We start from the raw sequence: 13,257 nt of genomic DNA on the forward strand, positions 1-13,257 counted from the left end.
CAAAAAACACCAAGCAAAACCCAACAGGTTATTAGTGCTACAAATGCAAACGGGAGGAGTTACACATTACTAAACTCATGGGGAAAACTTTCACCCCTATCAGACTTGTTTGGATTCATCTTTTATAAATCAGTTCAGCATGTATGGAATAATTCCAGTTAAAGTATTTATGCAAACTGAAGACAAAATCCTTTATTGAAAGTGTTTCTATATTCAATTACACTTACCATAGTTTTTTTTTTTTTTTTACATGTACCACATAAAATGAAATCCATTCCATTTCTGCATACTATTGTCTTTTGTAGCTTTTGTCTTCCTTTTTTTTTTTTTCTGTGAACAAAAGTGAAGATTTACTAGACTTTCAGTACTTCTTTTCTCAGTTAACCCTGTCTACTTTAATTTTTTTTTTTTTTTTCAGATTGATTAGGATCCTTTATCTTAAACACTGAACTCTTCGGGAATTCAGGGGGAAACAGGATCTTGTACCTGTTTATGCACGGAGGAACTCCTATATTTTAGTGAACCTTTTGAATAACATTTTTCCATCTCTTTTAGGTTAAACATCAACTGCTAATTACTGAAATGAGGCATTGCAAAGTGAGGAGTGTTTATCATGGAGCCATCATTACTTTTGAGATGTGTAGGTAGTTTATTTCAAGTATAGGAAAGCAAAGTAAACCTCATTTGGGGAAGAGAAAACATATGCATAGGCATATATTGAAAGACTGTCAACCTTCATACAGAATGTTTTTGAAAAGGTCTGGAAGTCTTTTTTGGAGTGCGTGTGGTGACAGACTATCTATCTGAATTGAATTCCTTCTTCTTTAACTGGATAAACTGTTAATTTTGCCCTCTCCCTTTAAATGCACTACCTAGCACAATATGAGCCTTATGAATGTGTGCATTCACCACACTTATTGTCAGGTGCTTGCATATGTTGTGAGAGCATACTTCAAGACTAAGAAAGAAATGTATACAAATTAAAGGAGAACCAAAGGAAAAGAAAGAAAAAAAAAAAAAAAAAAGAAAAAGAAGGAAACATCTGCAGGGCATCGGTGGGAAAAAAAAAAAAGTATAAGCTGCCTGTTATTAACTGTTCAACCTGTTTTATGCTGGATTTCTGCATAATTACGTTACAGAGGAGGGGGGAAGAGCAGATGTTGAATAAAGATTGAAAATAAGAAAATGAGACTGTTAAAAAAAAAAAGTGTCGTTGCTCTCAGCTAGACATTTTTTGGCAAGACTTTTAGACAGCAATCTATTTCTCAAAGTCATTGCCCATTTTTGCAAGATTAATGTAAAATAAAATGTTTCTTTTTAAGTCGGATCAGTTGAACAATTATACAACTCCAATAATCCCCAAGTCAGTCTTTCAGAAAGCAGCTGAATGTTTCCTCAAGCAGTTTCATAAATTAGATTAAATGAATACGATATCAGGTCAGAAACCATATAAGCTCTTTCCATGGAAAGTTGTTGGTAGCTTATGTAATTAACTATTTTTTTCATGATTTGCAAATATCTAAATAATCCATAGAAGGTACATTTTTCAGAACCTTTTTGTAATAAATGCCACTAAACTATACTTGTGTGTTTTTCTGTCCCCTTTTCTCACACTTAGACCATGCTTTAAATGAAACTGAACTGACATCTTTTTAAGAATGTCTCAATTTTTTTTCTACACTTAGTTGATAGTTTCTGGCACTGGTTTGAAAGCATTATGAAATTGCTGTCAAGACAGAGAGCTATCTGAAGAAGAGGGCTGAAACTGCATGTAGTTACTACACTAAACCTTGTGCACCATCACTCCACTGTACACTCCCTTTCACCCTGAGTAGAATATTTACCTTAATGGGAGTTACTTCTGAGTACAACCTGCAGTGGCTCTTAACTAAAAAAATTGTGCACTAACTGCTGCCAAACTTGTTCAGAGATGACTAATCGCAAGGCTAAGATAAAACCAGAGACCATTTGGGAGAGTGATTTAGATGTGGAATCAATCCTTTCCTTAAGTTTTAAATTTCCGTCTTCTTAACTAAACGCATTTTATTCTTCAAATGTTCCCGACTTTCCTTTGCTATCCTTACCCTACATGCCGTCACAAGTAGAACTCAGTCTGTTGAACTGCTTCTTTCAGGTGAGCAAATACTTCATCTGCTAGCTGTCTTCTCTTGTGAGCTAAAATTTACATATGAGATTATAATAGGATTGTTATTTGAAAAGTTGCAGCTTAAAAAGTCACAGCTCAGAACTGGATAGACTGTATTATTTCTTGAAGACCTTACAAGTAATTTGATAACGAAAACATATTTGTATATATTTTGTATTCAAAGGATTTGGCTAGAAATTTCCTCTGGAAAAAAAAATATTCATAATTATATCCCTGTCTTAGTCTATTTGCTTTGGTTCTGATAGAGCTTCTAAAAGAAAGTGTGTCATTTGGCAGAGGTATAGATGTGAAAAAAATGGCCACGTGAACCCTTGTTACTTCGGATGTGTGGTGTGTGCATGCACTTTATCTAGACACATTCTTATTACAGATCCTTACTGTAATTGCAAGTGAATAGCAGTAGCTCAGTGTTACAGGGTGTTTAATACTGCAACTGTGCTGTTACCACCAATCTCTGTAAGAAAATTGTGGTCCATGGGTACGAGTGGGTTGATGGATCTGTCCGTGGAATCAGAACAAATCTTTCTTATGATTCATTTTTTGCCACAGATAAGCCATAAAATGAAGACTGCAGATTGATGGAGGTTTAGTTTTTCTGCTCTTGCTTTAAACAGTAGATGTAGAACAGGTTCTTCTACTTTATAGCCTGAAGGCAACTGTCAACATAAAAGATGTACAGACTTAATACCTGAGAGCTGGGCAGAAGAATTACTTCCCACTATTTTTTTTTTTTAGAGGAGATTAAACACCACACAATATAGCTCATTACCACCTACCGTAAATTTATTGAAAAGGCAGTTTTTGCTAAAGCATGAAATACATTCTGTTATTATTACCTGCTATACTGCAAGACACAGATTTCAGCTGAGAATGAAAAAGTTTTTCATTTATAATCTGCCTGTCCATATTGTGAGAAATTCTACACCTGGCCAAAAAAATAAAGCTTGAAACGTTATTTCTGCTTTTTGCCTATGTGAGTGCACGTGACTGACTTCATGTCTCACATGATGTAACTGCAGTCTGTATACAATGAGGAGTTTATTAAATCTATACTTCATGAGAAAAAAGACAAGAACTGATTAGAATATTGAAACTAAAATAACTAAAGGTGACAACCGTTCAGGATTTGTTCAGCTTTGGAGATTAATTCTGTGGCTTATTTTTAGTTCTGGATGTTTTTATTCAATGAAAACGTAAAATTGTGAACACTTCAGAAGGCTTCATGTCAGCTATCAAAGGAGCACTGTATTACACCTTTTGAAGGATGAACAGAGGAAGAGAAACATGAACAGACAATTAGAAAAAGATGAGAAAAAATGAAGAATGAAAAAACAATAAAACTAATTATTATAAATATATTGCTTTTCACATATTTCACAGTAGTTTCTATTTCATGAAAACAAACATTCTTTTCAGAGGTATTTTTCCTGTTAATCATTACAGATAAACACCTGTTTCTACAAGGAGATCCTCTAGGTGTTCATAGGGTAAAAAGTCCCACTGTCTTCATTTCAGCCTACCTCCTTTTGGGTAGAACATCGGAAGTGCGAGAGAACTTAAGTTAGGGCTCAGCTAGCACCTAGTTTTGAACATCTTTTAAAATTCATCACATTTCCTTTTCGCACAAAGAAAAATTAATTCTTAATTTTAGATTATCGAGCTGGTTACACTTATGTAGTTTTACGATATATTTGTAAAGAACCAATACTGGTAAAACAATCTTCAAGTAAGAGTATTGTGCTGAAGTACACAGAATCATGAGATCATCGACTCACCATGGTTGGAAAGCACCTCCAAGATCATCAAGTCCAATCTTCCTCCCAGCATTTCCCTAACCACTAGACCATAGCCACACTCAAGTGCCACTTGCTTTTTGAACACCTCCAGGGATGATGACTCCACCACCTCCTGGGCAGCCTGTTCCAGTGTCTAAACACTCTGTCAGTGAAGAAATTCTTCCTAATATGCCATCAAAACCTCCCCTGGTGCAACTTGAGGTCATTTCCTCACATCCTATCATTAGTAATTTGGGAGAACAGACCAACACCAGCCTCACTACAACCTCCTTTTAGGGAGTTGTAGAGAACAATAAGGTCTCCTCTCAGTCTCTGCTTCTCTAGACTAAACAACTCCAGAACATTCTGATTTAGAACTTACTGGAGGTAGAACTTCTCTGTTACATAACATCTTTTTTTTCCATTTTGCTTAATACCAGTTTAAAGGCAATAAAAAAGGAAACTAACAAAGCCATACCTAGTACAGCTGATCTTAACCACAACTGCTGAAACAGTTGAGCTTGAAGGAATTTGTGACAATGAGGTAAAGAAACTGTTGTAAAAGGTAGACTTAAGAGTTTTTTTACAATCACAATCAACTTTTATTTTGTTTTTAATAGGATTTTGCCTTTAGGCAAAGCAGGTATATACCAGACATTCCCTGCTTGTTTGCCAAAATGTATTAGGCGCCTACTTGTAAATTTTTGTTTGTGCTTCAAATTCATCAGAATGTCTTATGGATAAAAGTTTCATTTTAAAAGATTTTTTTTTTTTTTTATGTTGAAAAAGGCGTGCTTAAGTTTGCTAGGTTTAAAGTTTGTTGACTTGGAAGTTTATATTCATAAATTTCCATTCCTTGCATGAACCAATCTCGGATGCTGCTTGAAAATGTATCAAACTAAGTGATATTTATTGTGGGTTGAACGCTTATAATATAGTGCATGCTGGAGAATGGTAAGTCTAAACTTGCAATTCTGATTTAGAGAAATAGTTCTCTGCAGAATTACTGGCCCAGCTTTTTTTTTTTTTTTTTTTTTTTTTTTTTTTCCCCCTCCCAGTCTTTATATTTTAATCTGATAGAAATGCATTGCCCTCCTCTGGTTAATTTTGTCCTGTAGATTCTTGAAACTTCTCGTTTCTTGTCCTTTGCTCAAAGTATAAAAATATAATCTGTTTGATTTTTTGAAGTAGCACTAGGAAATCTTTGTCCTCAGGGAAGAGGTAGGAATATAAGCAAGTTAATTTAAATTAGTTCTTTCTTGACTGCTGTAGGATGATATGGTTTTCATTAATCATGTGTGAGCATGGTGTGTGATGTAACACAGCTGGGCACAACAAGCTGGAGTGTGTCTTCCAAGAAATTTCAAAACTGCTTTCTTGAAAACTGCTGTGAAAGAAATAGCACATTTTTGTAACAAGACTGATTAATCAAAATAGGCCTTTCCTAACACAGAAACAAAATGAATCCAATTAGATGACAGTTCTGCAGCTCTGCTCATAATCACTGCCAAGATTTTGTGTAAAGTGCCTTGTTATAGAAGACTAATAATACTGTATTTGGGGTAGGGAACCAGGTATTAAAAAAATCTTTCTGCTTAAAGATGGAAACCTACATCTATATTTAGACATTTGGAGTTTTGGTTCACATTCATACAGTTAATTAGCAGCAGGATTTGGATCAGCTGTAAATATCTACATCAGAGTGCACATTGTGTTGACTCTAAGTAGGTCTCCATGTACTATCATGGAAAGGTAGACACCCATCTGGCATATGGACTCCTTCCGTGGAGGCACACAAGTATCAGAACATGGGGCTATGTCCCACATGCGTTCCTCAGGTATAGATGTATATACCTGTCTGTGAAAACAGCACAAGGTAGTACAGCACGCTGAGTGGAACTGCCTGAGTTAGTTTGGTGCTAGAGTCAATCTGGACACATTAGTGAATTTTTTAAATTAGGCTAATTGGCTTCTCAATAAGAAGTCATTTAAACATATTTTACCTTGACCATAAAATGATATCTGAAAAACCTAACCAGTAAGTAGTTTATGGTAGCATTCATGATACCTAGATGCCTTCCAGATGCTAAAAAAAAAAAAAAAAAAATCCTGTGTAAGGAGATCAGCATTTCAACAACAGTTATGGAAAAAATAATTTTATTTTTAGATACATTTTCAGGCTTTTTAGAGATAACTCCATGAAATTGCAGTCCGTCTCTGCCTATTTCCCCAATTACCCATAACCTCTAAACCATACAAGGATGTAGGCCTCAAAAATAAGTTTCCACTATTTTTGTGGATACAGACAGCTGTGATCGACTATATAAGTGCCCAATATAAGTGAAAAAATGATGTCACAGATTATTAGACACTGAAGACTCTTGACTGAAGAAAGTCATTAATAATGCCTCAGTTACTGAGAAAGCTTCAAGCAGACTGTGCCTTCCAAGACACATTAGTCAATAATAATACAAAAATTTGCAGAAAATAAGCTTTAATTAGTTCCATTGTTCATGGAACTGTGTTATTGTTAGCATGTCATCTTTGTAGACAATGCAACAGAAACAGGTCTTGTGAACAAAATTAAGTGCAGGGAGACTAACAGCCTTGTGGAGGAAGCTCAAAGAGGAGAAAACTGACCAGGAGTATTAGTAGAACAAAGATGACAGAAGACCAGTGTATGTGCAAACCTATTCAGAGTTTTGAAAAAGTATAAATTTCTTTTGGTGACAGATGGAAAGTCAGAAGATGGAATTGTCAATGAAATGACACTCCAAAAATCAGGGACAAGCAATCTGACTGCTGGGGCTCTTGAGAGGCTGGTCAGACATTTGATTTGCAAATACTGAAAGAACATACACACATTTAATCAAGGGGGAGCTGTCTTTTTCTTTCCCTTCTCATATTCTTTAAGCAGAATAAATTAGATACAATTAATAGCTCCTCAGGTTCTCCTGATCTTCTCCCAGGTTCACTTCACTGAGCGATGGATTCTGCATGCCTCTGGGAGGTCTCCAACACAGAGAGGGAAAATGCAAACACTATCATGTTTTGCGAATGCTTCAGATTTTGCTCTGTGCATGTGGGATAAGCAAGTGGTTCTTGGTATAATTATTAATTACTCACAGTTATCACCACTTATATTCATGGGACAGGATACACTCCTATGATATGATATGGTAAGATTACAATGTATGTCCTTTCTAATGCCTTATAGCATCTTGTTAAATTATCCTCTATTTGGAATTCTTTACCTACCTGTACTCCAAGGCAGCTGTTAAGAGAAAGCATTTTAATAGATGTCTTTGTGCTCTGGGATGAATGCATTATGGATATAGAATTGTCTTCACACTTCTTACAATCACCTTTTCTCACCTCTTCATGCAGTGAACACCTCCAGCTTGTCACTGCACTTCATTGTAGCATAGGAGTCTTACAGGGTCAAAGACAGTCTTGTATCTTTTGTTCTGTCATGCAAGTCTTCTGAGCTTTACTCTCATTTTTTTTCGATTTTAACATTGCTTTTTTTTGTACTTTTATAATTATTAATAGGGTAATTAAATGTTTTTCGTACATTTGTGAAACAAATGCATGAAAATGTATGCATTATAAAAACACAGCTTTGTCCCTGTAGTATACATTCAGCAATGTCTTTGCTAACATTTATCTTTATATATGTATATGAAGGTGATCTCTGGCAAAGTCTCAGTGGGATGCAATAAACTGCCTTTGTCCTGTAACTTTCCCAGACTCATCTGCCCCCCAAGCCACAGGTTTCTTTTGCCAGGATCTGTTCTACAATTGCAAACCTGTATCTTCATCAAAGATACAAAGCTAAAAAATAAAAATAAATTGTCAGATACTTATCTTGCAAAATTTGGGGCAATGTTGAATATTCTCAAATGTAATTAATGTCTGCACTAATAGCAACTTGTCTGTGTAAAAAAATATCACTATTATATGCCCTAGCTCAGGAAGGTGATGCATCCATGTTCGATTTTAATCATATGTAATCCCACTGAAAATGAGAGAAATTGTACATTCTTTCTGAAATCCTATAAAAAGTTAAATATTAAAATATATACTATAAACAGTTGAAGAATAAATTTGATAGAACTTACCCTAGTAAGCACTGAGCACAGCTGAAGCCTTTGGAAAAGGACACACTAGATAAGCTGTTTTAAAATAGTTTTGTCTTTTTTTTTTCTGTCCCAAACACTTGACATTTCCCATAATTTTGGTGTGGGTAAAGAGAGGCTTTGGACAGGAAAAAGAAATCTTAAATTCAGGGGTGTTGTAGCATCCAGGCTATTACTATATTTTAAGATAATCACAGGCCACAAGTTAAGGATTTTATCTCTATTACAGATCTGTTCTCAGAAGGCTTTACATTCCCCATTAAAGCCTTTGATAATTCAATTAGTCTCTCAAAAAGTTGGGAATAGCTGATAAATTCACTTTAATGTTAAATAATGTACCCCAGCAGGTTTCTCTTAATATGATCACTTCTCAGGGAGCTTAGCTCTAGAGGTGATACCTCCCAAACACAACTTTCTGCAAAGAATATATAGGCCTTTGGAGCAGATTAAAAGAACTGTCTGTGCCAACATAGCTTCTCACCATTAATAAAGTCATTTCAGATCATGACAGTGATCTCATTCACTCAGATGGCTGTCCATCCAGTTTATTTTATTTTATTTGGCAACCTTACATCCCTCCATGGAGGAGTTTCCATGAATATAATGGATGCTCTCAGAAACAGAGAATGTCATTAAGCAAGCTGAATTTAACCCTTCGCTTTAAGCATTGTCTTTTGGGATTCCTAAATCCTATTGTCAGATGCTGATTGCTGAATAATAAGTAGGAGACGATTAGCTAGATCTGGAAAGACTGTATCTTTGGAGAATGCTAAAAATAACACCAATTCTGTTTGTCTACCTCTAGGAAATGAACATAGAGTATGTCAGTCAAAAGTTGAACAACAGGATTTAGTGTGGTAAAGAGATGCATATCCCTGCAGAAATCAGACATCATAGCAGAGAGAAAAATCCTAAGAAAATGTTCCTTACTGTTTACCAACTGTTGGCCTTAAAAGGCAGATTGTCATTGACCTTCTGTACAGGATTACAGTTTTGCTAGAAGGAAGACTTGAATTTTAGATGTATTCATCCATGTCATCAAAGATGCATGTTGTCATCTCAGTTAGAGCAGGCTAACTGAGACACTGAAAGCTTATAGAACATGCTGTATTTTCCTCTCCAGACACAGAAAAGTGACAGAAATACACATATTCCTCTCTGCGTGAAGCACTTTATTCTGTATTTTTACTCCACTTTGATTTCCTGTTTGAAATTAAATAGGCAATTATATTCAAGGATGACATTTGATTGTTTTATAAAACAGTTTCTCAAAGTAAGCAAAATAAATATATTATTTTAAATATGAGTTTTTCAAAGAAAGATTGCAAACAAATTAATTTCTAATAAACCAATTCTAGGAAACATTAAGGAAGACATTTTGCATAAACTTTTAGATTTAACATACGATTTCTTTTTTTTTTTTTCAACTTGAAAATAAGATTAACATAATAACTTCCCTTTTTTTTCAGAGTGGTTAACTTGTTAAAGAATTGCCTCTTGTACTTCCATGTTAGGGTTTGGAGTTTTTTTCATGACTTTTTATTATGATTATTTTCTTTTATAGTTCTTAGTTTTGTTTTGGTTTTTTTTTCTGACAAAAAATAGCACGCTCTAAAACTAAAAATATCTGCCCTGGCATACGTTATATCCCAATATATGTTGTCAATATTAGCCTAACTACACTGTCCAGTAATAGCTTTGAAATACTTCTTGAAGTTATGCAGATTCAATGAAATGTGGATGAAAACATTGAAGGTAGTTTGTAACATCAAGCTGCAATTGAATTTATTTGTGTATCATGTAGATCGGTAGGCTGTAGTGGCTAAAAGTAGCTGTGGCAATATATCACGGGAACATTTGATAATGCAGATGTACTCTACACGATTATCATCATTGGTTTTCCACTTGATTATGTTTAAAGAAAAATTAACTGCTAAATAAGTGTGTCAGCTTTTCAGATGACCATGATTGATGTTTTATGAACAAAGCTGTTGACAATTTTTTATCCTCCCAGTCTGACTCTGAGAAATACTGATTCAACATTGTTGAATCAAAAAGCACATGCCAAATTTGAACTGAGAATTTATTTAAAGATAGATTATTTGGATTGATGTTGAAAGCCACTGATTTAATGAATGGAAGACCTTAGTCCTACTCAATTTTTGAAACAAGAACTGTGAGATAAGAATTGTTTCTGAGATTGAAATCAGTGACTGGTGGAAATTCAAGGTATGCTGCTCTATATCAATAAATATTATTCTGCCCTTGGAAAAGAGAGAAGTGACATACTATGCTTTACTTTTGAAGATCTAAGATAACTTGCAGTCAAATTCCAAAATCCAATGCCGCAATTCTGTACTTTCAGGACAGGCAGGTAGGCCTGAAAATCTGGTATATAAGCATGGGTTTCATTTTCCTACTTAAGCAAAAGCTAAATGTATACTTTGGTAATATTTGCAGAAGATCTGTAGGTTTGAGCTGCAGATGAAAGGGAGAATTGGAATCTAGCATTTTTGCAAGGTATCCAGTACTCTGCTGAGTTTAGGATTCATCTAGATCTGTAAGTTAGTGGAGCCCGGGCTGCAAAAGCAAGGTATGGCTGGACAGAAGACTTGACAAGAAGGACATTGTCTCTCATCTGCTTCTGACTCCAGTCAAGGTTCCAGCAGGAGCTAGGATGATGTTCTGGTCATACCAAAGGTGCCAACTTGCTCTGTAGACATAACTGATCAGCTCATCTGGATTTTTCTTGGAAATAAATTTCTGGAAATTAAAATAAAACAAAATAAAATAAAATGCCACTTCATGCCATGTCAAACCTCTTGCTTGTGTAAAGGTGGCAGCCCTTACACATCAGCAAAGCCACTCTCTGATAGGGTTCTGACAAGAACTTAATTAGAATGAGAGCTGCAGCTGCAGGAAGGGAGTGGATCAGCTATAATTTGCCTCAATGAAGAACACCAGCTTCAGATGGTTCCTTCAGGTATTCAAAATGCAACACTTTGACACAAATTTTCATGGTGTGAAAAGGTAGTAGCTTGGTATAAGTATAGTAACACAGCATTATGGGAGAAGGAAAGTTGCTTTACTTTTGCAAGAAAATAGCTCAGTGGAAAAATACCAGGAGTCTTGATCTGACTAGACACTGAAAGAATATTTTGTGGAAATCCCAGAAGTTATGAGTGCATGTAGTCACTAAGTTATTAGTTTGCAAGGATACAATTTTCCTACAGTGTGCATTAAGAGCACATCTTGGAAAATGGGACTTAAAATACCGAGTTACAAACCTGAGTAACATCTACATTAAATTAGGAAATGTTGGGTTCTTAGATTAAAAAAGACAGTCTTCTGAGTTCTGAAAAGTTTAAGACAATTAATAAAAAAAGCCACACCAGTGGGTACGTGTCTAACACAGAGATAGGTAACTTCAAGATTTCAACTCCATGTACATTCACTGAAGATAGGTAGGCCTATATAGGGAGTATCACAGAGTGTTAGGGGTTGGAAGGGACCTCCAGAGATCATCGAGGACCATCTAGTCTAGGGCAGGTCACACAAGAACGCATCCGAGCGGGTCTTAAAAGTCTCCAAGGAAGGAGACTCCACAACCTCCCTGGGGAGCCTGTTCCAGTGCCCTGGAACCCTTACAGTAAAGAAGTTCTTCTTCATGTTGGGGTGGAGGAAGTAGTTTAGATCTGGAAGATCTGGAGCCTATCATCAACATTCTGAAAGGGTCTCTGAATCCACCCTTCTCCACTGCTAGAGAGATCATAAGCATTCTAGCCTAATTTTAGAATCGTAGAATCATCATAGAATATTTGGGTTGGAAGGGACCTCCAAAGGTCATCTAGTCCAACCCCATCTCCAACTAGGGCAAGCTGCTAAGAGCCTTATCAAGCCTGATCTTGAATGTCCCCAGGGATGGGGCCTCCACCACCTCTTTGGGCAACCTATTCCAGTGATCTATCACCCTCATATTGAAGAACTTTTTCCTAACGTCTAACCTAAAACTATCCTTTTCTAGCTTAAAGCCATTACCCCTCGTCCTGTCACTACAAATCCTCATGAATAGTCCCTCCCCTGCTTTCTTGTAGGCCCTTTTCAGGTACTGGAAGGCCGCTATAAGATCACCCCAGAGCCTTCTCTTCTCCAGGCTGAACAACCCCAACTCCCTCAGCCTATCCTAATAGGAGAGCTGCTCCAGCCCTTTAATCATTTTTGTGGCTCTCCTCTGGACATGCTCCAACAGCTCCACGTCTTCTTGTGCTAGGGGCTCCAGAGCTGGACACAGGACTCCAGGTGAGGTGTCACCAGGGCACAGTAGAGCGGCAGGATCACCTCTCTCCATCTGCTGGCCACGCTTCTTTTGATGCAGCACAGGGTTCCATTGGCCTTCTGAGCTACCATTGTGCATTGGTAGCTCATGTCCAGCTTCTGGTTTACTAGTACCCCCAAGCCTTTCTAGGTTTTCTGCTCTCTAGCATCTCCTCTCCCGGCCTGTATTGGTAATGCTGGTTGCTCTGGCCCAGGTGCAGGACCCTTCACTTGGTCTTGTTGAACCTCATGAGGTTCACCTGTGCCCACCACTCCAGCCTGTCCAGGTCCCTCTGGATGGCCTCCTGTCCCTCTGGCATGTCAACTGCACCTCCCAGCTTAGTGTCGTCAGCAAACGTGCTGAGGGTGCTCTCAATGCCACTGTCTGTATCATTGATGAAGATGTTAAACAACACTGGTCCCAGTGTGGACTCTTGAGGGACACCACTTGTCACTTTTGCCCAGCTAGACATTGAGCCATTGACCACTACTTTATGGGTGCAACCATCCAGCCAGTTTCTTATCCACTGAACAGTCCACCCATCGAACCCATATCTCTCCAACTGAGAAAGGAGGATTTTATGGGGGGCAGTGTCAAAGGCCTTAGCAAAGTCAAGACAGATGACATCCACAGCTCTTCCCTTGTCCACCAATGCAGTTGCTTCATTATAGAAAGCCACTCGATTGGTCAGGCAGGACTTGTCCCTGGCCAAGCCATGCTGACTCTCTTGAATCACCTTCCTGTCCTTCATGTGCCTTAGCATTTCTTCTAGGAGGATCTGTTCCATGATCTTCCCAGGCACAGAGCTTGTTAGTTCCCAGGGTCTTCCTTTCTACCCTTTTTAAAAATAGGGGTGATGTT

Source organism: Merops nubicus, unplaced genomic scaffold, assembly GCF_000691845.1.
Source record: "Merops nubicus isolate BGI_N331 unplaced genomic scaffold, ASM69184v1 scaffold1422, whole genome shotgun sequence".
NCBI lineage: Eukaryota > Metazoa > Chordata > Aves > Coraciiformes > Meropidae > Merops > Merops nubicus.